Raw genomic sequence first — 26,968 nt, 5'->3', positions numbered from 1 at the left:
AGATTGTTAAATAATATTTTATACCTATGTACTTTCTTAATTTGTTAAAAAATGCATAACAAATGTTTTGTGCCAGGATGTAAAACTGGCTATGCCAGTTATAACAAAAAGTTAAAAGTAGAAAATAAAAAACCACCTATTTGCACCAAAGGTGAGTCATAATTTTTAAATACCTACTATAGAGATTTATTTGAGGGAAACATTTGTACCATTTTCTTTACCTCCTTAGTACCTCCAAAAGAGCATTATTAATGATATACATTTGTATGTGCTTAATAAGGTAGGTAAACTATTTAACAAATTTAATATAAAATTAATCGGGTGTGATGTATATGCAAATGCGTTAACCAAAAATATTATAACATTTTATTCACAGTACAAAATGTATTTTGTATGTGATGCAGAGAACGCCAATCGAGAAAAAAATAAAAGACAAAAAAATTTAGTGAAGGAGTCTAAACTCATATAACCGTGTACCTTAAGTTGTTAAAATATAATAATTATATAAATATATAATAAAACTTCCTTAATTTAAACTATTTTAAATGTTACCTGATTGAATAGAATAATTACTTAAAAATAATTCTTACCTGGTCAATATTTTAAATTTTGAAGTTAGCGAATAGTGGCGCTACCTGCACGAGACATTTGTACTACCAAACTGTCGGGAAAATTTGCGACCGGAATATTACAAGTGGTGTCACCTTATCTTCTCTACATCGTGTACTAGACAAACAATATGAGTGTATGGACAGCATAACAACATAGAGGTCGCCTTTTGTTTACTCGTTTACTCAATATGACGTGTGGTAATGCGGGATAGTATATTAATATGTATAGATTTACAGATTATTGTACTTTTTCATCAAGGCAGGCTACATCACTGTATTTTTTTGTCAAGACGACCTACATCACTGCGAGATGTTGTTTTACACAGTTCTTGCCTTGTAGTATAAGGTCTATAAGTCTATGCCCTATGGTAATAACAATGCGAGTGCAGTTTTAGATTTCTTAAGATATGGTTTTCGACTATATTAATTATTGCAATGTCGTGTCGGTCGCCATCGGTATGGAGACGTCGATAACATCAATAAGGTGGACCAAATACGTGCATAATATTATATCATTTTCACAAATCATAGTGGTCCTCAAGATTTTGAGTTGGACGAGACGGAATTTATTGGTCGTACAATGATCCGGGTCATTTGTAGAGCTTCTGAAAATTTGTGCAATCAAACTTCCATAATACTATAAGTAATAACCAATAAGGTATGTAAAGATTTATTAAGTTGACTATTGTTTTTTGATCATATCGATTTTGTTTTTTGTTGTAATTCAAACGGGCATTTTGGCTAGTATGTTAGCAATTTACCGGAGATATTTCAGGAATTGTCGAATTTTTTTGAAAATGTCTCCGATTAATGTCGTTGACGGTTATGTTATTTGGTAAGAAAAATGTTGACAATATCATGACCATTGAACATTTGAACACAGGGATTCCTCATATTACCACCTATGTGATTCTCAAAGCAATTTATTTATATTATAAAAATAATACTAGTATAACATATAATTATAAATAGTTTTTTTCTCTCTTTTTATGGGTTTGAAGTTTGAAATTGTTCTTATCAGCCTATCACATACGACTACTTCGTACCCTCAATACTTACATGTTAATATTAAACTGTTAATAGTATTAGTATAATATTATTATCGTAAATTATACACGGAAACAGCTTTTATTGTCTTCCCGAATATACGCCTTACGAGTTGTGAGAAATGTCAGCAATAATATTATAATATACCTACCGCCTTGTATATCGTGTGTGTAAATTGCATATACCTGAATATGGCTCTCGCGTATTACATGAAGTATAATAATCATAATATACATTTTACATACACACACATATACCTGGGTATATGTATATGGTTACTGGTTTTAATAATAATAACGAACCGTGGTGATAAAGCGACCGCGTTGCCGATGTCATTTTTGCACAAAAACACACTTCATAATATCCCGTCCGTGTCTCACAGAATCAACAAAATTTAATGATTTTTTTTTTAAAAATTATTTTAATTAATTTCCAGGACGCCGTTCTGCTTTATTGTACAACACGATCTTACAACATGCGTCGAGCGTTTTTTTCTTCAAAAACGTATCAACGCGCTGTTATGTAAAAATGTTTAAAAATCCTGTGTATAGAGTTTATTTTATAATTATTATTTGATTTTTTAATTTTGTTTTTATCACGGTTTTAAAGGAAATCAAATTTAAAAACGTGGGCGCCGCAGACTGTAGTTGTGTGTCTTACACAGATCAAAAATGGGGAAAATACTAACCTAATATTTATCGAGTCGACAATCGAGTTGACGTCCCACACAATTCCTGTAACAGCCCGCGATCACAAAGCTGCTATATATTTTGTTTGTACTGCAAAAGTATACGACTTTTTATAATGTCCTTGGATAAATTCTTAACGTATACCCGAACACTCAAATAGGTTTTCCTGACGCTCAAGTTTAGACGAAATTATTATTATTATTATTATTATTATTATTATTGTAGACGGTGTTTTCGAAGACATATTATTATTATTATTGTTACTGATATAATATACTACAGTAAACCTTGTTCGTTGGATTAGTCGCAAATGAATGGTATTTTAAAACTAAAGTAATAAATAATATATTTTAGTGTAACTCAATTTAAAGTATGCTAGGTATACAGTGATGTGATCGTTCGATGACGATACACATTCCACTCTCAATGAATTAGAAAAAGTTCGATTAAATATTCAACCGATTTCGTATAAGCTGGTAGGTAGGTAGTAGGTACTTACTATTGTGATATTATAATATTATGAACGATGTATACGTAGGTACATGATCGGATTGGAACACAATAAAAAACGCCTCTCTTTCTTCTTATACATTAAATATGAAAAAAAAATATATTCTTTCTCTTTCCTCGTTGTCAATTTTTTGTTCGGTATAACGAAATACGATGTCCGACTATAGGTAAAATAATAATTAAAATATTAAAGTCATCTCACATACGAGGTTAACACATAATGCACTCCATTTTGCAAAAATTAATTTCTTATAGTATATCTTCTGTAGATTTCATGAGTGTTAACGATTGTTGAAAAATATTCACCCGGCTTAATTTATGTAGCGTAATATTATGTTCCGTGTGCTCGTGTCTCCGATTTTTCGTAATTTATTTGTTTTACGCATGCACAATGCGTAGTAATAATAAAATAATATTATGCATTACTTGATATTAATATTATGATATTATGTGTACTACTCGAGGAGGTGAAAAGGAATAATACGAAGAGAAGCAAAAAAGTTGGCACAGGCCTGTGATTGGTTTCTTTCAGCCCGTGCAAGCGTATTCGTATAAACATAAATTTATAATATTTTAATAATAATATACGAAACGTGTACCACGGTAATACGAACTCGGTAAGACTCGTCCGATAATCCGAAACGTTCAGTAAACTGGCCTGATTTTGGATGGAAAACGACGATTTGGTTCCAAGTAAAACGAGAAGTCGCGCTGCTGCAGTACGACGAATCGTTATCAGACGAAAAATAGAAAACGTACCAACTATACATAACTTATAATAATATATTAATAAATATTGTATTATTACAAATATAAATGCGTTTAGGTATTAATATACATTCGTTCGATATCTTATAATTTTCCATGAAATCATCTGCACTTAGCTCAAACAACATCACGACGGAGGCACGTATCGAAAACCGAGACGTATCCAATTACGACGTGGGCGAACCGATTCTGTCGTTTTATAAAATTTTTTTTTTGTGTCGTCAACTCGACGGACGTTATCCTCTTATATCCCAAGGCATTATAATAATATTAGTTCTCGTGTGTATATCAAATTACGTTTAAAATATGGTAGATTAGAATTGTTATGCTTAGGTACGTATTATTATTGTATGGGGTTCCAGAATATTCTATGTAACAACATAGAGGCAATTATGCTCACCCCTATGATGGGGGGGGGGGGTTATTTTTATTATATCCGAGAAATTTATTTCTTGTGATATACGATACCTAATGTAATATATTTACGTCACGAATATGATCATTGTTTTAATTTTTTGTTTGGTTTTTGCTGAACTTCTAAACGCCCGGATAATAACTGTGATTATTAACGCATATTATAAACGTATTCTTTTGAATTTTTTGATGATTCCGGTGTTAGAACACCCGAAAATCAAATAAATAATTCAGGTATTTCTGAGCTGCAAAATAATATTGCACTATGTTTTGAACAACAATTGATTTGATTTTCACTTTTTTCCAATACTCCACGATATTTGCACCACACTCTATAAAAGCCATCCCGAGACGATCGAGGACAACTAACGTACTCGATTATAAAAATATATCACATTGAACGCAGGCGCGTTAGGTACCTTTAAGTAGTTGCAATTTTCGTGTTGTCATGTTAGTTTGTTTCTATCCCCATCATATATAATACGCTCGAAACGAAAAAAATGTATAACATAAAATCAAGTTAGCTCACGCGCAGCACAATACGAAGACAATATATTTTATTTGATTATTATTATTATATGCGTGCACGCACAACGGACGTTAACTATAATGCGCTACAGAAAATCCGTTTTTTTACCACTTTCTGTTCGCCATATAATACACTTATATGTGTAGATACAATGTATTATTATTACTGCTCTTCGGCCGCGTGTCGGATGTGCGAGGTGATTTATTTAACGCAGGCAACACTATAAAAATAATTATATTAATCCATTTTTAACTTTATTCATTTTTACAGAATTTTCACAAAGTAGGCGCATTGATGTGATTTACATTTTTAATTTTTTGAATACACAGTAAACGTAATTTCATAAGCGTCATAAGTTTTTTTTTAACACTATCGCGTGTAAATAATTCTAAATTAAGTTGTTTATTAAAATGTCTGCACTCTGCAGTGGCTCAACCAGGATTTTTTCAAAGATGATGATCGCCATCGCCAGTGGTGCATATATTACAACGGTTCCCCTTGATTTTTGTTTTAATTTTAAAAATGATTAAATATTTTCAATTGTTCAAGGGTCGAGATGTCCAGGCGCACAAAAGCACCCCGTTCCACTGAGTTTTTGAATATTTTAGATATTTTAAAAACTATACAAACACCATTATTTTCTTTCGAAACCACGCAAAAACGAACCGAGAAAATTTGTTTGCCCATCGTTTTTTAATTAGGATCGCCTCGTGTTTTATAAAATATGTATAATAAAATATAATTTCATAATAATTAATCATATATAGTCATGCGAGCAGATCATGAAGTGTATGTTTCTTCGAATGCCACCTCTGTGAAAACGCTATAAATACCCGACAACAATCGGTCATTCAGCCATTCAGCGTTTTCGCAGTATGGCGTTTGTTATTATATATTTTACACATCGGAAAATCTCCACGCCGCCGACTTTTGGTCTTCCGCAGCTCGCCAGTTGCCCACGTTTTCCGGGTCACCAATGCATTATTCAGACCAATCGATACACTAGCCGAAAGATATTCGTCTGTGGGGGTCTGTGTGCATGCAAAATTATTATTATATTTGTGTGCGTGTGCGTCGTACACGATGTACGCATTATGTACACTATATTTATGTAGGTATATTTTTGTCGCCGTCGTCGACCTCCACGAGGACCTCGCTAACCCCTAACCGTATATTCTCGTCACCATGATGATTATAGGTACGAACGCGATATTTTCGAAACTGCTCGGGAAAGATGATGAATATTGACTCCGTTTGTCGAGTTAGAAAAAAAATAAATATTGCTTAGTTCGATTGCTGACGAAAACGTTAAGTTAATCTAAGGGGAAACAAGTAATCTCTCGATAAATGAAATATAATAAGCTGGTTTGATAATATTTCGTGCACTCGCGTTACATGATGATGATGACTTTGCTGCGTCTAATTATATGTATTCATACAATTGTGCGTTACACGTATTTTTTAAATAGTTCTTGAGATGGGGGGGGGGGAGTGGTGACGATTGAGCTGTGTTTAGATCGACGTTCAACTATCTATTTTAAAAAATAATTTTTTGTGCAGGTACTCAAAACAGACAAACGATGCATTAAAATAAAATATACACTTTATACACCAAAAATAAAATTGGCCAAAGTAAATACTTGGATAATTTTCAGTTGGCGCATCGGTTTATTTATTTGAATCGAATTATGTGTTTAGTTGAGAGTACTAAAATTAATTAGTTAAACTATTATAGTTGCACCAATTTATTTAATAGGTAGTAATTTCAACTTTATTCAATTGTATCTCAAATTTGACCACATGAAATGTTTTATGTACAAAAATTGAATATGTATAAAATAAAATAATTGTATGATATTAAATGTATCTATATAGGTAAATGCGGATGATGGGAAAAACTGAGCCACGAGTCTATAACAGAGATATACCCACTGCACGTACTGCAACACGTTTAAGGTAACTAACTTAAAATGCATACATTATAGTAGGTAGTTTATATTTATATATATATATATATATGTAGGTGCTAGGTGCATAGATGCAAACTATTGGATTAAAAAAAAAAGCATTGAATATAAATAATTGTCGTCGAAAACTCGACGAAAATCGGCTCAGGAGACAAATCACAAATGAAATATTGAATTGTGTACATTAATTTTTAATGAAAACTAGCAGTTTCATTAAAGCAACCTTAACCAGGTTTGCTATGAATGTCAAAACATTAAAATTTATGTATGAAAAAAGTTTACAAGTTTTTTAATGTAACACCCTTTAAATCAACCAAGACACCGATTTTCAATAAATATTTTTAAATTTGGAGACGTTTTGTAAATACGGACATATTTCTAAAGGTTTAAATTATATAAATGATATAGCCAGAAATAGGTGGTATTACTAAGTACTGATAAAACATCATAATATAATATAATTTAATTTAATTAATTAAATGGGAGAAACTCATTTGTAACTATTATTAAATAAATTATTTAGTGTGACATAGTATATAAACTCATATAAGACTATGTATGACTCAATATTTGAAAACAATATTGATCTTTCGGCGTGTTTGTATTTGTTAAATATTATATAATATTTTATTCTGTAAATTGTAAGTAAAAAATACGAGTTTTTTATTTTCTTCCCATGATAAAATATCAACGATACATTTTCACTGCAGCGTCTAGGCGTCAATTAACGAATTAATTACCTGTCTGGTTAGGATCAATATATGATCTGCGTCAAAAACGTACTTTTTCACTAAATTCTATCTAAATGATCCATACCTATGGATTTTCACTTTTCGTACCCTCCACGTATGTCCAAAATAAAACGAAATGTCGTAATGTCGAAATATCCGCGCCGAAACATCTTAGATCCCCATTATTAATCTCAGAACATTAGAACACCATCGTTTACGTGCACAGACTTATATTTCATACTTAAGCTTTTGGCTGGAGATATTGAGCATCTCTGGTCAGGTGACACTACTGAGGGTCTTCCTATTCGAATATTTCATAATGTCATATAAACTTTGTCATCATACTTACTGATTATTGTAAAATAGATTGTAAATATATGTTAAAATAAAAAANTGTAAATATATGTTAAAAAAAAAAAAAAAAAAGATATTGAGCAATGAGCTCTTATTGGCTATCTTGATTTCTCAAGTGATGTTTCAATTTTCATTCTTAACCGTATAGTACTGAACGGTCTAATAACTTATTTTATTTCAGTTGTAGTAACAATAGTAACACCAATAATGTAATGTAACTATGAAATCCATATAAAAGTATTAAAGAATTAGAAATTGATTTGTTCGACCAACCTGCAAATGTCTTTTCATCTGAGACTTTTTTTTTTATTAACAATACAAAATCTATATTTTTTATTTATTTTTTATTTTACTGTTATGGTTTCTATACATCTAGGGTTATTTATAACTACTCACTTTTCTGAGGATGATTTATTGAAAAGATTGAATTCAATTTGTATTTGTCTTTTTTGAATTTCCCACAATTATACTGAAGTTAATTAGTTAGGTTTTAAGAAAATTACTCACGTTTAAGACTATATAGTTCTTACTTCGTAACCTAATTCGTACCTAATTCATACCTATAATACGTATTTATATTTTATTGTATTATCACCATTATTTTATCGCAATTCGTAATAATATTGTTTTGAACGAATGTTAATTTTAATTCAAATTATATAAATAATTAAACTGGCAGTTTTAATAATATTATGTCCTATTTAAGCGAGTGATGATCACGATTTTCTCATGTATAAGATATTCACACACCTTTTTCATTCATCGTGTATTATACTTAGTCTATTTCTCGATAAATTCAGTTCGAATAAAAAAAATATCCATAAGGAATAGTGTATCGTTTCGTTTTCACAAGTGACTAAGCCACTAAAATTTGGTACTGTTTGCTATTTATATAACACACTGTAATATAATAATATATTACTAAACATATTTTGACAATTTAGGGAGCACACTCTCCACCACCGGAAGTTCCATCAATGAATGGATTCTTTCTCCAAGACCAGAATTCTACATAAGTCACTACATTACTTAAACTTAATGTAAATAAAATAAAACTACTCACTGTATAATTAAATATTTTAAATAGCAAAAAAATAAACTATTCTGACAGTATTATATTACAATAATAATAATATTACAATTTAATAATTTAATATTACAATAATTGCATATTGTGTGCTTTTCGTATAATATCATTTAATAAATAACGTGTGCGATTCCCAAAGTCTAAGTCGCAAACAGCTTAAATATTATTAAGTATACTCGTCTATTGATCGCCATATTATAATGTAGTGAATACAATATGTTTAATGATATAACATAATTATTTATATTACCTGTATGAATCGTCCTTCCTCTCGCACCAATAATATCGTTAGGGTTTACTTAAATAATATACTAAACAAGTAATATCTCTTGTTTTGAAAGCACATTTTCAAGTTGTAAATAATCATGTTTTTTTAATTCCCCATTTCCGAGAACTCGAGTAAACCTCTCAATCGTGTGAATACATAGAAACGTCACAATAGTGAAAATATAACTCCGGATTTATTATTTATTCGATATGCTAAACATCGGTGGGCACAAATAATTTTCCAAGAATATACGCTTCAATAAAAACAAAATTTCTATTTTTGAAGACATTAGTTTGTCAACTAATGCAAGAATAAATGGAATATTATTTGACACTGGATTGTTTGCCAAAACAAATAAAAATAAGACTAAATGAATACTGCAACATAGCAAGACCTAACGTAGGGGAAATACAACGAGTACTATCTTCTGGAAGATGTACTTCTTGTGACCGCTGAGAAGATCGCAAAGCTACAAAAGTATGCACAAATTGCGCAAGACTCATCGCAGAGACCACATTATAGAGACTTGCTCTAGCTGCTTTGAGGATTCATACTTTTAATATTTTTAAATATTAAAGAAATAAAATGTATGTATTTATAGATATAACACAGGTTATTAAATGTTTTAATTAATTAAAATTTGTAAGACATGCTTGTAAATTAATTAATATATACTTAAATAATTTAATAATGCAAAGCAAAAAGTATTTTTATACCTATTAAAGGAAAATAATTACCCAGAGCGCGCAAGTACGTGGTCCGATACCTCGAGCGTCACTAAAGGTGAAATCAACTTATTGGCGACTATAATAACATTAATAAGTAATAAAAATGTGTAATATCTATCCTAGACTGACATACCGCCACCGCTCAGAATGGTTTTTCGTATACAATGATAAAATATCATTGAATTCAAATTTAATACCATCCATTACAGCGACCTTCTAGACACCTAATGTACAGCAGAGGGACATCCACTTATCCGCTTTTTAATAAATATATTTGTCTCATCATCCACTCACACATAGACGATACACAGTGTTAAAATAAAACTGTACAGGTGATTTACCAAGCATACTTATACAAACATTTTTTTTTAAATAAATTTATTTATTTTGAATTGTATTTATTTCAATTTTTAAGTAAATTGAACATAATATTTTTTGATTATTTAGATTTTTTTATACCATTTAAGGAGTATCCTGATAATATAGTGAGATTATACTATTAGTGGGTAGGAATATAAGTCATGTATACTTGACAAAAAAATCGTAGTTTGAATTCATTGATTTTTTAAAGAGAAAATTAGGCCGATAATGCTTGGGGAGTAGTTCTGTATACTATACTGTGTTTTCTTTTTAAATAGGTATATAATATAATATTATTATCTGCAGTACTGTATTTTATAAACTATATTGTAATTCTTATATACTTCTTATACTTTTTATCTGCAACTACTCAGACTATAAAGTGGAATATGATGAACTTAATTTACTTGGATGTGTAATGTTTTATTCCTCATAAATTCATAAGTAATAAAAGTAATAACCATTAACCAATCTAAATTAGTACCTATAATCTATATCTATATTATAATTTTTATTGCTATTTTTACTAGTTTTATCATCAATGTTCAAATTATAATCATTAAACTATTAATTTTAATGAATTATTAGGTAAGTATACTTCTCATATTGTATTATACACATATTACATATTATTATACATAATTCAATAGATATTTTGAGTAACTTCGTGATATTTGTGTCGGGGGAAAGAAAAATGAGTGATTCATTATTTATTTGCATATAAGGTACGAAAATATAATAATGAACTAGCGTTTGAATATTGTTCGGATTAGGAAGTTTATTTTATTCGAAAGCTACGCCTTGCTGTGTACCGCATATATTACGTATATTCAGGCATAAAATATTTATACGACAAACGACATAAATAGTTATAATAAAATATAATCGGAATTCGATTTTTTAAGGATCGTGTGTCGCGATGAAATTTCGTTGCGCCGGAACCTCTACAACGATAAAATATATAGTAATGCATAAATATGTGTGTCATTGTTTGAGAACCACTGGACCCGCAGACCGGTCATTATTGCGCTCCCACTCGTTAAATCGTCTCAGTTAATTTATTCTATAAAAAAAAAAATGTTACACGTATGGAAAAAAATCAACCGATAATAATTGCTTATACCTATTCAAGTATTACAGCACTAAGCAATATGGTGTTGCATAGATACTATAAATAGGTCCTTAGACCGTAGCAGGTGTAAAGGAGTTAAGCCTTTCTGCGCTGCGGCGTCCTAGTCATATTTCGCTATTTCAATTTTTAATTTTTTGATTAATATTATTATTTCAGTAAAAATCCTTTTTCTTGTTACAAAAATGAGACTTTTTCCCCTTTTTTTCTATTCGCCCAACATATAATATTATTGTGGAAACACAACAACATGATGAGCATAAATATTATTATCGTTTCGCCTGATGAGAAGCTAAAGGTATTCACTGCTTTACTGCATGCGATGAATATAATTTGTAGAGTTTCGGTGAATTAATTTTTTATGAAATATGACGTGCAATATTGTCGACCATCGCGTGGACATCGTGGACATGAAAATAATATATAATGCGTGTGCAACCCCCGAGGAACAAATATACAAAGCATAGAACGAACAAATGGCTGTTTTGATTTCACGTTTAATCGCGGTTTAATGACAGTTATTAAATTTCAGAACAATCAATAAATCATTATAATTAGATGAATTGAAAATGTTGTTTAAAATTAAAACACATAATATATTATGTACCTTTAATGTGTCATACACACGAGTCTGAACACGACCATACGTGTACAATGTACATGTACCCATGCCAAATATTATTTTTGAAATAGTTTAAAATTTTGTATTTAATATAGACAGCTACGGCCGCCAATGGGCAGTTCTAATAATGGTTATTGTTGAAAATAATGTACGATTTGTAAATGGAAGGTAAATGTGATGTACATATATTTACTGGTTTTTGATCAACGCTGGGTATAAAATACTCAAAGTTGTTTACCTATTATATTTGAATAATATTAAAAATAATAATTGTTTTTAATTATTTAAATGTATGATACATGTTCAGTTAATTACCTTCAGAAAACATTTATTAAATGTGTAGGTGTTTATTATAAATATTTTACTTCCCGTTTTTAAATTGTTACCCCTGCCTAACATTTTTTGAAATATTAATAGCATCTATACAAAATTGAAAATGTAACTGTTAAGTATATTTTAAAATTCAAACCCTGATAATAATAGTAACGATAATATTGGTAAATGATCACGAGTGTTTAATACACTGTTTTCCTTTTCAAAATGTGCAATTAACTAAAAGTAGAATATACATCTCAATATTATAGTTGTAAAGCTGTAAAGATTACATAAATAATGATTATTATGCTTATAAAAACATCATAAATGCAAGAAGTCACTCGATTCTAACAACGGTAAAAAAAATTACCCGATAAAGAAAATCTCGAGTAAATTTCACTCAAATTTACTAAGCTCCATAGCATTATCCGAACTAACGTCATTTAACACATCATAACATATTAAATACGTATAATATTATTTATTGTATACTGCAGAGAGGTGCGTCTATTATAGTCCATGTATACAAATAATGATTATTAGTCGCAGTGTTAAAACCAAAGACAAGCTGCGTTGGCGCGTTGCAGACTTTTAACAACGGTAAAACAAAATATTTACTCGATAAAAAAAACCGCAGGAAAATGTACAGAAGTTCACTTTTATCCGTAGCATTTTCTGTACTCACGTCTCTTAACACATTATGTATCAAATACGTATAATATTATTAAATATTATAGGGGGAGGGGGGTTTATATTATACGCCCATTATAATTAATAGGTAGATGGTGCATCTTCATAGACACAATGAATATCAGTCTCTGTGTCAAGATCAAACGTGTCGGCGACTTCTGTAAGTCGGTCATCAGACGGGATCGTTATTGACGGAGACAATGGTTTTTTCGAGATAAAATCCGCTCTTAGTTTTTTATTTTTAATTCGTGAGAATTTACGGAGATGAGTGAACGCAAAATCGGGTGAAACAATGTCACGGAAATTAGAAAATCGATGTCTCGGTCAGTCATAATTTGCAGTGGAAAACACGATACATATTTTTTTCAAATTACACTCGTTGGTAATATTATTTATAGTCTTGAAATACATAAAAATTACGTAAGCTATCATGCGCAAGCGTTTAATCAACCTGCAGCACCAAAAGTGTAATAATAATATAATTCCAATAATTTCCAACGTAACAGTATTTATTGATTTTTAATACTAACATTGTATTGTATAAACTGTAATAATTAAACATTATTTCATTTTCATTTTAATTATTCGTTAAAGTTTTAAATTTTTAAATAATTTTTTGCAAATCGATTTTTTTTTTATTTAATTTATTCATTTTTTGTAATTGTTACACTATTAAGGTTTGTTAAATGTAGGTAAGCAAGCAATTAGCCAACAATATTATATTTCCTTGGGCACATAGAATTTATTAAATTATTATTAACAAATTACAACAGCGATTTTAAAATAAGGAATATTACTCGTGGATAGAAATATATAACTAATTAGATATTGTGACTCTAGTTGTTCGTATACGTATTTGTTGGACCGAAAATTATTATTTCTTATGGTTGGCTAAAGCAGTTTTTTTTAACATTGTGACTTATCAAAGACCAATGAAACAACGACACATCAGCATTAAAAAAATCAAAAACACGTTTTGAGACCTATATTTTTACAGCACTGAACTGAACACATCTTAAAATATTACATCAGCAGGTTTATGATTTAGATCCATCAAAATGAGCATAATCACACAACAACATAGTCGCGGAAGAGAGCATATAATATTTATTCGTATATATCGTGTGATCCAATACGATTGTGTTTGTAGAGATGTCGAAAACATAGATCGTTTTTCGATTGGAAGTTTTCTGTTACGGCAGTAAGAAATCTACGTATTGGTTTATTGTTATCATTGTTGTGATAATAATAGATAGAAGACGCAGGACTCGTATTATGTTTATTTATCTGCTATTCCAGTGTTGGTTATGTATATTTTAATTTGTGTATATTAAAATTTATAAAAATAATAATATATGTGTATAATAGATACATTGTACTATAATGCAATTTGATTTATGATCGAACAAGTAAATTAATTAAAAAAATAATTTTGAAATATTATGTATTATGTTTTTTTGACTGGATACAATTTTTTTCTGACTGATTTCGAGTACCAATTCCTAATTTTGCATTATTTTAGTTGTGATAGCAACCAAATACCTTGTTATAGTATAGGTGTACCAAGGTTACCACTTGTAACCGATGAATAATATTATAATACGTTACCAAAGCAACCAAAAAGGACCCACAGAATCTGGATAACATTTTTTTTTCAGTCACTGGACCTTAACAGGAATTTTTGTAAGGTAGAATTAGTATAAGTAATTATCTAGAAACATCGTTGATACACTTTAAAAAAATATATATAATTGTAATGATATAAAGCGCAGTCAATGATTCAGTGTAGTGAAGAAAGTATGTAGATATCAAGTATACCATGCTTTCTACATTTATGTAAATATACGTCTAATTTCACTAAATTTCCCGTTGCTCCATGCCACGCGAATGAAAATGTGAACAATTATACGCGACAAACAACGTAGCTGTTTCCCATTGTTTTAAAGTTGTATCGCGTTTACTAAACGATTGTATACAATAGTCAATAACTCACGGCGGTTGATTTTACCTGCGAACCACCGACATTCCGCATGGAAAACGATGAGCGTGTCTCATCTGTATTATAATAGTATTATATAGGTAGTATATAATAATAATAATAATAATAATAATAATTATAACGATAGTAATAATGATGATGATAATAATAATAATATTATGCCATGGCCATCATGGCATCATGGTATTACTAAGACCTTCTGTTGCAGCAGACGAGCGACTCTCATCGACATCATTCAATAATAATGCTACTCGCCAAAAATCGCCTAAAACCGGCTTTAGGTCAAGTCGATAGTCAAAACCATACTATACTGTTGCCAAAACAATTAGAAAATATTATATTATAATGGATCAAATCTATGTATACCTAATTTATATTATTATATTATCATAGTTTAAATATAAAAATATATGTGACGCACAAAAAAGTAATCTTAATAATAAGTTAGTGTAAAATGGTCGCTGCACGTGCGTAATAATATTGTATATCATAAAAATACTATTAATACTAAGAATCAACATATGATATTGTGATCGATGGCGACGTTGCGCGAGTGTTATTCATCGTCTGGACGAGATCCAATAATTCAAGACTATGAAACCACGGTGATTGTTCATATCATCGACTGTATAAGAGGAGACGTTCAAGTCATGGGCCAAAAGGTGCTGCTACTTTGGAGTATCAAATTATTCAGGAAAGCAATTTTAAACTTCAAACTGTAATATCATCTTCTTTCGTAATGAATGATTTTTAATCAAATATAGAAAAGTTACCAAAAGTTGCTCGAGCAGATCTGCGTGTTAAAATTCGATTTTTGTTGTAACCAAAACTCGAGGTAAGAAAAAAAGAGAAAGCAAAAAAAAATGTCAGTTACGAACCAAAAAGTTCTATAGATAGAAAAACCTTGGTTGTTAATAGATTTATTTTATCAAGTTTTACTAAAAACTTTTTTTGTTCTGAATTAAATGCATAACATGTTTCCCGAGAAACTAAATTCGGTTGATTAATGATAACATTAATTTTTTTGAATAAATTGTAAGTATAAAATACGAGATTCCTCATAAGTTGCTGCAGCTCTTATAACGATTGCAGAAAATAAATATTCACAGTTCTTTTTATAAGTGTTTGGAGTTCAAATTTTGGCACTCGATCCTATTTAAGGAAATTTACGTAAAGGAGAGACGTCCTGTATTATATCCGTAAGCAATCCCGTCGTAGTCATCGGAATTCGAGGCACAACCGCAACCGACCCGTAACTGTCGAGTGTCGGTCCTCTGTCCTTGGGACCATAATATATGTTGCGCCGTTGCGGTTGCCTGTCAGGATTAGAAGCCGAATAAGCGATGTCAAGCGGGTCAGACGTTCGGACAGATGGACAGGCAACTATAGGGGGGGAGGGTCACCAAAAGAGCCACAATTTGTCTGAGGACGGTGTAAGCCAGGGATCACAAAATGGCGGCCCGTGGGCCACATCCGGCCCGTGGATGAATTTTAACCGGCCCGCAGACAAGGAGAAAAGAAGCCGATAATTTCTTATCTCTGTACATTAGTTTTGGCCAATTGGCGTATTATAATAAATATTATGTACTTTGCATTTTTATGGCCCGCGAGAATGTTCTGAATTTTTAATGTGGCCCACGGAAAGTATTAATTGGTTACCCCCGGTGTAAGCTATACCGACTTTTCGGGTTTTCTGCGACATTGTTTTTCGGGTGGACGTGTACCAAGACCTTGGTTGTGGTGTAGTACAACACTTGAAAGACCGTGGTCTGCGTGTATGGGACAACGGGATAAAGTGGCAAAAGTTATAATTGAAAAAAAAATAAGTTGCACTAGTTCGTCCGATACGTCGTTTTCGCCCTAAACGTGCGCACCTGTATTCTTAGGAATACATATCCGGATTTTTCGTCCCTAGAAAACCGATGGGTTGCACCGACATTGCAGCGATTACTATATCTGCATCCTGTTTTACGAGATGTACATAGCCAATCAGTCGATCGCTTCATTGAAAGTAAACATTATTTACAATACCTTCTGTAATAATTATAAGTCTCATTTTTCAAATAACGATTTCAAAAATATCTCCGAGATATATTATCTGAATTTCCCCTAGACAATGATTGGGTTGATAAACGGTATGATAAAACAACGATATAGGTACAGCTAACAAACAATTTTTAATAATAATATGATATTGTTTCATCGAAAAATATTTTTTAAAACATCATTGCAATGCGCCTAATTGTAAGGCTAGTATGATGAAATTACAATAATAGTACAATGTACTTATAAAATTAAACTTAAAAAAATACTCACTTCGCCGAGGATCTAAAACGACTATAAGAGCCGTCAATTGTACATGCAAGTTAATCAGTGACCTGCAGGACAAGCTTATTATGTTTTCAAACGACAATCGTCTTTTTTACCTACACTGTAAATTCAATCAGATGATTTTTTAAATATCTTTTTGAACTGTTGTGTAATGATTTTCATTTAGGAAAATATAATTCTGTATCTCTTAAATAATCATATTATAACAATCTAAGCGTCTGAAAAAATTATGGCGAACACAAAAAATTCCAAAAATCACAAATTAAATCAATCAAGCGTTGCCGTTAAATCCTCGAATCGGGCCCAGCATGCCCGATGAATCACTCTGTATACGTATGGGTGACACCGAGTTATATTATAATAATAATAATAATAATAATAACAATAACAATAACAATAATAATAATAGTACATTCGTCGCACGTGCGGTCGAGAGAGTATAAACGGTAATAATTATCGGGACAAATGAGCTCGAAGATTGGAGGAGTGGCGGCGGCGCCTGGACACCATAAATAGAGAGTCGGTGTATTGAAATTTGTCGTTGATGATAATTATTATAATAACAATAACATTTCCAGTGTAATACACTAATATCACACATGGGACGCCCGTGCGCGACATAGCATTATATATTATTCGTGTGTAACAATATTTGAACATCACACACACATATTAGGTAGGTAACTGTAGCGATACCGCCCACCGCAGTGTAGGCACGACGCGATGTACCTGTACAGGGTGTGCCGGGTGGATATGATGACTTGTTTGAATTCGATTTTGGTGTAAAATTGCTGTCAAACACTCCCCATAAACATGCCCCGCCCCCCGAATGATAATAACCAAATTGGTTCGAAAGTGTCGACACTAAATAATATTATCCGCGGTGCTTTTGGATTTCGTGTCACTTTTAAAGATACGATTAAAAACCATGATGCAGGTAACAGTATGATAAATCGAGCAAGACCACCGCATATTGCCGGTCGGTTCCGACGTTCGACGTCTCACTTAATTGTTCGGTTTGCGTTCGGTTTGACATTTGATAAAAAAAAAAGTTCGGCTCGAGTTCTGTTCGATAAACTCTCCGTTCGGTTCGAGAGTATATTTTTTATACTTTGGCCCACCCGTACTCTGTATATTATATTATGTTGGGCTCACGCCTGTAATTATGAATAAATATCACACACGCCATATTAGGCAACCGTATAGAGCACGGGGTATGTATCGGGCTGATATGATGACATGTTTAAATTCGATTTCGGTGTTAAAATATTGCCAAATCCTCCCCACACGTACAATAACAAATATTATCAGCGGCGCATCCGAATTTCGTGTGGCTATTAAAGATGATTCAAAACCATAACACACCCGAATTACATATGGGTATGAACGTAATTATCGTCATATCATGTTAAAAAAAAACATAACTAGAATCATTGAACAAAGAAAATTACACGGGATACATCATTGATAAAAATGTAGTATGTGAAAATAATCAAAAATAATAAAATAATCGAAAACCTCGACACATAATATTATATTAACGTATACACTTTTTACCGAAAATTGAATTTATCAAAATATTAACTCTAAAAAATAGTTATTTCTACTATTATTATTACAATCGCAGATAATAATGTGCTCGTGTCGGCTATATCAGTGCAGGTCATTGAACAGTAACAATATTATATTTAGTGAATTTTTACTCAGCTTAAACATATAATAATATAATATACAAAAACATTAATGAACATTAAGCACCTACAGTGATTTTTAAATGTTATCATCACGATATGGATAACAGATTTGAGAGTATATACCTATTAGACATTTGAATAAGTCGTTTGAATTCCATTATCGTTATTACTATATATAAGCCAATATATTACGATATATATATATATAAATACGATGGGAATTATGTGTCCGCGAATCGCGATAGGTGTAAAACGGTCATCGAGAGAGTTTCGTATACACCGTACGTTCTCCATCATATACATATTATTATATCGTTGTCGTGTATCCGGTGAGCACTCGCGACGCGATATTGTTACACACTCGCATACCCACATACGCTGTAAACAGACTACAGGTACCTATAACGATCGGTCGCCAGCTGTATATATAAAATATACGAAATTATATACGGCTGGCACGTTATGTGCATATTATTGTTTATACCTATGCTGTGTGTACCGGCTCGAGCGGCAATAATAATTGTCGTGCGATGATCGCCACGATGATGCATAATGCATATATTAGTGCAACACACTATACATGCATGTTATTGGTTCCTATATATAATATTATTCATACGACATTGTACGCGATATAATATAAGAGGGGGGATTCATCGAGAATGCTCACCCTAAAGACCCGCCACGCCTAAAGACCACGATGTTTCCGAATTCTTGAGATTTTTTTTACAAATAATACCATAGAGTGTCGTATGAATCCATAGTTCGTACTAAATTACCATTGTGTACCGCTCTACAGACACGAGTTTGCGTCATGGCATGTGTCAGGAAAACTCTAAAAAAAAAAAAATAAAAAAAAAAAACAATGATCGTCGCGAAAACGCTATGTTAGTGCAACGCACTGTGCTTGGTGGTACCGCATGTTGGTAATATGTATTACGCGGGATGGTTCACCAAGCATCTGATTTTTGGAATTTCACAATTTATTATTGTTGAGATTTTTTGTAATAGGTACAAATGTAGTTAGTATGTAGTACTTTGTACCATGGAGTAGGTACTCAAAATTGACATAGGTACAAACTTCTGTTTTTCATATTATGAAAAACTCACTTTTCTACAACTGTGAAGTACCTATTTATCGGATATTTTTTTGAGAACATTTCTGACATTTCTGAATCAAAATTCGAACGAATAATTTTGAGTAGTGTCATTTTGTGTACTGTAGATAATTATTATTCTATTATTAAGGTCATTGGAAATTGCAGGTTTAGAAGATATAATAATATGGACTATGGTGATTTGGAAATATTAGTCGTTCGTATTAATCTATAGACTTAAATAGTTTACAGTAAAAGGGGAGAGGAGAGGTTCTAGTTTGAAAAATTCGAGTTTGTATCATTACAGGACACTTTTTAAGTAGTTCAAAAAATCTCAAGAATTGAAAGTAAAAAGAATAAAATATTTTCTAATAAACATTGTGTGTTTCAAAATTTCAAAAGTCAGAATATTAGAATAGGTATTAACTATTTAAGGAAAAAACGAGGGTTGAGCATGGTTGGTGAATCACCCTGTACATAATACATCAATTCAACACGTATATTATAATATGCAGGGGGTTTTTATTGTAACAAAATACTCAGTCTGGTTTTGTAGACGACGGACGGATGGTAAAAATTGATTCGGGTTTTTAAAAAACAAACAAAAATTACGCTTAGTACCTAGGTCTCGTCTCACAATACGTTTGTGATTGCCACAATTTAGGGCAAAGGCTCGGGAAGGATTAGAACACTCATAGTTTATGCCTTTATTGAAATAACTGAAAAAATAAAGAGCTTCAGCGATTCACGATTCCGCATGTAGCTTTTCATTCACACGATTCTGCACGTAACCAATTTGCGACGTTGCAGTCTGTATTTAAAAAATAATTTCAGACAAAAATGGTGGATATAAATATCACATTATATTATAATTTATAAAATTATTTTGGTTTGACCCCAATTTCTAGTTACACTATTTTTTTATTACATACATAATAATACATATATATGTTATATGTAAATAGATGGACTAAAATAACATAAGATGTAAGACTCGTCAAAACATAAAGTCAGTGAAACTCGAAAAATTTGATAATTCATTCTTTTTTTTTACCACTGAGGTTAGGTTATATACAATATCTTTAAGTGATTTTTTATATTTTGTATATAATTTTGAACTATCGCGACTTGACTGCATTATTATACCAATTTTTTTTTTTATCGAACAAAACATTTCAAAGGCAATGGTTCTATTGACTTACAGTTATTTAATTACATTATTTCTTTTTTTTTTTTTTTTAAAAACAATATTTTTGGTATTTTTCTAAATTAAATTTGGTTATATAATTCTGAAATTTTCAAAAAATTTAAAGTTATGGTGTTTACTTCATCGCTGCGACTCAGGATTTCGAATAATTGCTCAGGTAAGTCATTTTCTTGTCCTAGGTCTTCGTGTTTTAAGCTTTCTGTGAATATATTATGTTTAACTGTTAAATGTGCTCTGCACTGGTTGGTGTTCTTTGGCTATTAAGAAGCCGTGATTAAAACAATTTATTATAATATATTTAAAACGATTTGAATTTTTTTAAGATGTTATTTATTTATACATTTTGTTCCGGCCCAAATCGAAGTAAAACGGTTCAAATTTTTAAATCACGTTCAAATGAAAAACAATAACCAGGTAGGTACCAGGTCTAATAAGACATAGTTCAAATTCGATATAGGTTGTGTAATAACTATATAGTGAGTATATTATAAAGTTTCGACGTATAATTTAATGTTTTTTTAAAATACAACGTGCATAATTATAGCTATAACTACTGCAATTATAGTCGAGTTAGGCGTTGATGTGTGAATGGTATACAATTAAAATGTACAAAATATATCAAAACAATTACGTACGATCCGCGGTGTGAAAATAACAGATACTATTATAGGAAAAATATTATAATTTATAATATTACGATCGTGCATCGTAAACTGTGATTCGATAATACCAGCTCTAACTACAAATTCTTTAATAATAATAATGATAATAACAGTAATGGTGGGTTCTTTATCCAATTATCAAACGAATTATTAGAAAAATGACCAATATATTATTTTATTTGTGTTTTATCAATATTATCAGAGGGTAATACAAATGGATTTTCGAAAACCCTGCTTGAAGTTAATATAGTCAAAAAAATAGCGTTTCGGAAAATTTGTAGCACATCAGAAAAAAAAACAATAATCGGCATCGAGTTTTCTCAGTAATTTTCCGGAATGATGATTTAAATTTTCGATCGAAAACCATGCACAGAACATCGTCGAATGTTGAGATGGATTAACATCATAATAATACGACCCTAGAAATATATATAAATTTTATACAAAAAATAGTAAAATAACTAGATGGTACAATAATAATTATTACTAAAAATAAAAAACGCGATTGCAAAAATCGCATTTTATCTTTGTTTTCGTCGCATATTTTTTAAACATAGTAAATGTTATTAAAACATATTCGTAATATCTTTGACGCCATTTTGAAATTGTTGTAAATATATTTAAAATGTTTACTATGTATTTATAAACCTGGATAGAAATGTCTAATTTCATTTTACTATTATAGTTGTGTTAAGGTTTATCTCTTTTTTCTTCACTTTATTTCTTATATATTATTTTTTACTGTTAAAATATAATCAATAAAAGCGTAAAGAAAAAACCTCCTACCTATAACCACGCAAACTGAATAAAACGACACTTTTGGAGACCAATATTTATAATACAAAGGTACTCCAATAAATTGAAGAAAAATGTTTTTTTTATACACAATCCAAGACGTCAATGAAACTCTGTTATACAATACAATAACAATACGTGAGCGTGATACTAGTTTTGATTAAATTAAATTAAATTACAAAGAAATAACATATTATTAATGGTTTTTTTTAAAGTATATATTATGTTTATTTGATTCAGGTATGGACAAAGAATCGTATACTAAAATATTCAAATCCATCGATTCGTTTATTTTTGATTGAGGGCAATACACGAAAATAGAAACATTTTGTAAGGCAAGCCAACTTTTAAAATCTTTAATACAAACAATAAGTGTTAAAAAAAATTTGTATTTCATTACAACATAACAACTAACAAATAACAATACCATATTGATTAGTCATCTCCTTTCCTTCGTTTTTTTTTTATTTTTTATTTTTAATATTATGTACCTATTTTCTCGAAACAAACCACGTTTGAATTATTTGTTAAATTATGCCGCATTGCTTCACATGGTTTATCATTTAAAACTCATTAGGCTACATAAACAGTAAATCCTACCAATTTTTAAAAACGTTTCCACGTCAATATTTTGTATGCCTATACCTAAATCAATACTAATCGTATTCACTGGTCACTGCTGAAACTGCCTACCGCCCTATACTGCGTGCGCGAAGAGGCTTATGTTCAATCTAGATTGCTTTTTTAGTATATAATATTAATTATTATTATGGGTACAATGGGTGCACCATATTACATAATATTTTATTACTGTGATCGATTTTTATATTCAATAGTAAACATAATTTGTATTTTGACCGTGAAACGTGAAACTACAATGGGTATAGCAGTAGATAGGTAGTATGGCTTTTTATTAAAACGAAACTATAAAATACGAAATTAATACATACCTATTATATTATTAATTATAGTATTATAATACTTCATAATAAACCTATCGATTAAAAAAAAAATCTCGAAATTTGTATTAAATCATAATGATCGTAAAAAAAAATATGAAAAAGTATCCTTGAAACCAGCGATTTGAAATAATATTTATGATATTCATACTTTGCGTTTTCTCTTGTTCTTTTCGCGTATAGGCCTTTACGATAGTCGGATTGCATTTACTGCGAATTCTTCCACCGAATGATTACTGCAGCAGTTACGGTACGCTGATTTTATTAAGGGTGAGAAAAGCACAAGAACAACACGAGCTAAAACAAAAACACGGACACGGATATTTTTGCATATAACGGATTTTAAGCTTTACTAACGAGATAGGTAACCTACGTACGATAATATTTTATTGTGCATCATCCAGACGAATAATAGCCGATGTTGAATGTCATCAGATACCTATGTGCGCACTTAAGTGTAATTCGAACGATTCCACGTGGGAAGAAAAAATAACATCAATTTATTATTGTTTAACATCGCGGCGCAACGCTATAATATTATGCTGCTGCAGCCGAGCGACACATATTATATGAAACGAGCGACGTAATTTATTTCTACCAATAATTTCGTTCGAAACGACATTGCGCGAGTATGTTTCCAAACGAATTCGATATAACAATAATAATAATAATAATATTATTATTATTATAATAACAACAGAGACATACATTATTAATATTTCGATGTTTCTGGCTGTATAATAATATAATAACGATATTATGCCGTTTACATATCATATAATATTAAACAGCGCCGTTTACGTCCGCGTGTACCTATAATATTTGATAACATTATTATTATTGTACATATATATATATATATATATATATACACGTACGCGAAGTGTAATCCTATACCATAACACTATTTTCGTCCGCGTAACCGCGTGGATTAAGACGACTCGGAGACGCTGATTGTATTACCTGTACACGAGAAGCATAATATACGAGACCGAATGCGTATGGATAGCGCGTATAATATAGATGTATAGAGATGTATACTGCGCGTATTTATAATAATAATTATAATACTCCATCCCCACTGTGGAGACCACAAGATCTCGGGTACTCGTCTCTACGACGCGTAGCGACACCGGAATAACGCTTTTGTCCCAGCACTCGAATCCCGTACACGTTTTGTAATTGAATTCCGTCGGTTTGATAACCGCGTATACGGTACTGCACGGTCGCGTGCGGTATCCACCGTGTCTCGCCAACAACAATTATTATACCGCCCGATCGCGTGCGCCTATATTATTATTGTGACTGCGAAAACCGCGACTAGGCCCCGACGAGAAAACGCTCCGACGAATAACGTGTCGCGGGAACGTCGACGATCGATCGGATGATCATCTCTCGATCGGCGAATAAATGTAACTCCCGTTTTAATTTCATACCTATAATATGTGTATATACTCGATCCGACGTGCGCCTGCGCCACCGCCGCCCAGGAGTTTCGGTTGTTCGGCTTTGGGCCCCGGTGGTGTCGGCGAGATCGATACAATAATTATTATTATTCTCGTTACACATTTAGTGCGAAATGCAAATTGTTTTTAATGGATTTGATATGACAAAAGTTGCTGTCTTCCCCTCGCCGTGCAGGATTGCTAGAACTCTCGGCCAAACTTGTGTTATCATATGCACTATAATATGTAAGTATGAGGGTTTCTCTGAGACAACGACTTTATAGCCTACAGGCATGTGATACCGATAACTACGAATTATCCCACATTACTGCCTATGAGTACATTTCACGATATTATTGGTTCGTTGGTATTATAGGTATATGCGAGGTACCTATATGTAAATGATAAATTATACATAATATATAATAATGTAGCTGGAAATGCCGTAAGCGTCATAAATGGTGCCAGCGTATCGTATTAGACCAACGATTTGGCTGATATATTAATATATTGTTATTGTTATTATAATTAATATTTATGTTTGAGTTTTAATTTCTTTCAATTATGAACATTTTGAATATTTTTTTTTTTGTATTGGTTTTATTTTTTTAAATTTTTACATAACAGCATCTTTTAAATGAATGTCTCAAATATTACACCAAAATATTCGAATTCTATTCGGTGCATATTTTATCATGTAGAAAAGTGATCAAATGATTGGATGATAATTAATTAATACCTTTACCAGTACCAGTTTTATTTTATTGTTTCAGCGCGTCATTGTATTATTGGGATATAAATTGGGCCCTATAGTCTATATAATACAATAATATGAAATTAATTAATTTGATTTACGACATTTGAATAATATATTACGTTATGAAATAATTTCCGATAGTTTCAATACCAATAACCGACGGTTTCAATTGATACTAAATCGACAATGATAAATAGTAAATACATAGGTGATAGGTGCGACAACAATTCAAATCATTTCATATACTGCCGCATTTAATTATTTCGTATAAATAATATATGAAATATAACTGGTAGGTGGAATAATATTTAGAAAACGTATTCTACTTTCATGGATCCGACTCAACGATTCTTACTTAAACAATGTACCTATTTTATAAATAAAAATATAGAGATTGAGTTCATTAAACCGTATCATTAGATTATTAAAATACCTTTAGTTCACAAAGTGTGTAAAATATTATGTATTTATGTTATACTAATTTAACAATTAATTTTGTTACGAGCTGACGGTAACTAAATCAGTTCATGTAGCATTTATCAGTATTAATGTATTATTAAAACGAAATTATGTTTGTACAGCATAAATAATCATGATTTGAATAAGTATATAATAAGCACATCACATATATGAGAGTCATTTTAAGACTTTAAGTACAATTATTGTAAGTGCTTAAAATATATGACTAAATGAAAATATGACAACTTTAAGACACGTTTATAAATGAACAATATAGTAAGGGTACTTGATGATGCTACGAAGATGTAATTCTATATTTCCTCTCGTATCTCCAAAACGTAACTGAAATATTTATTATAAGCAATCTAACAGGTGCACCTAATGAATAATTTAACAAAATATCAAAAACCTGTGCTTTTGCGTTTTAAACGTGTATTATATGTTCGCATTTTGTGTTATCGTATGATTTACTAATTCAAACGCTTTATAAAACTCAAAATATATAATATATTACTATCAACATAAATAACAAAAATTAAATTAAATCCAATATATTATTATCAGACACACTGCCAAAATAATTGTGCGCATGTGCAGGAGCGTGATGTAAAAATGTTTAAAATTGTTTTGGTTTTATTAAATCTACTTATTACAGTAATAATATACGCTTTACAACGTAATGAAATGGCAAAACGCACGCAATGTGTGTGTAGGTGTGTGTAGGTGTGTGTGTGTGTGTATATA

At 31.0% G+C, this 26,968-nt stretch overlaps 1 long non-coding RNA gene across 1 annotated transcript; it reads left to right on the top strand.

Moving 5' to 3' along the window:
* The first annotated feature begins 977 nt into the window (after positions 1–977).
* Positions 978–6,684, top strand: LOC111038368. Its single transcript, XR_002604979.1, has 3 exons — positions 978–1,269; positions 6,444–6,524; positions 6,592–6,684. It is a non-coding gene; the product is annotated as an uncharacterized LOC111038368 (long non-coding RNA).
* The last annotated feature ends 20,284 nt before the right edge of the window (positions 6,685–26,968 follow it).

The sequence above is a fragment of the Myzus persicae genome, unplaced genomic scaffold, assembly GCF_001856785.1.
Source record: "Myzus persicae strain clone G006 unplaced genomic scaffold, MPER_G0061.0, whole genome shotgun sequence".
Lineage (NCBI taxonomy): Eukaryota > Metazoa > Arthropoda > Insecta > Hemiptera > Aphididae > Myzus > Myzus persicae.
The sequence above is the reverse complement of the archived record's forward strand: the minus strand, read 5'-3'. Positions and strand labels throughout refer to the sequence as shown.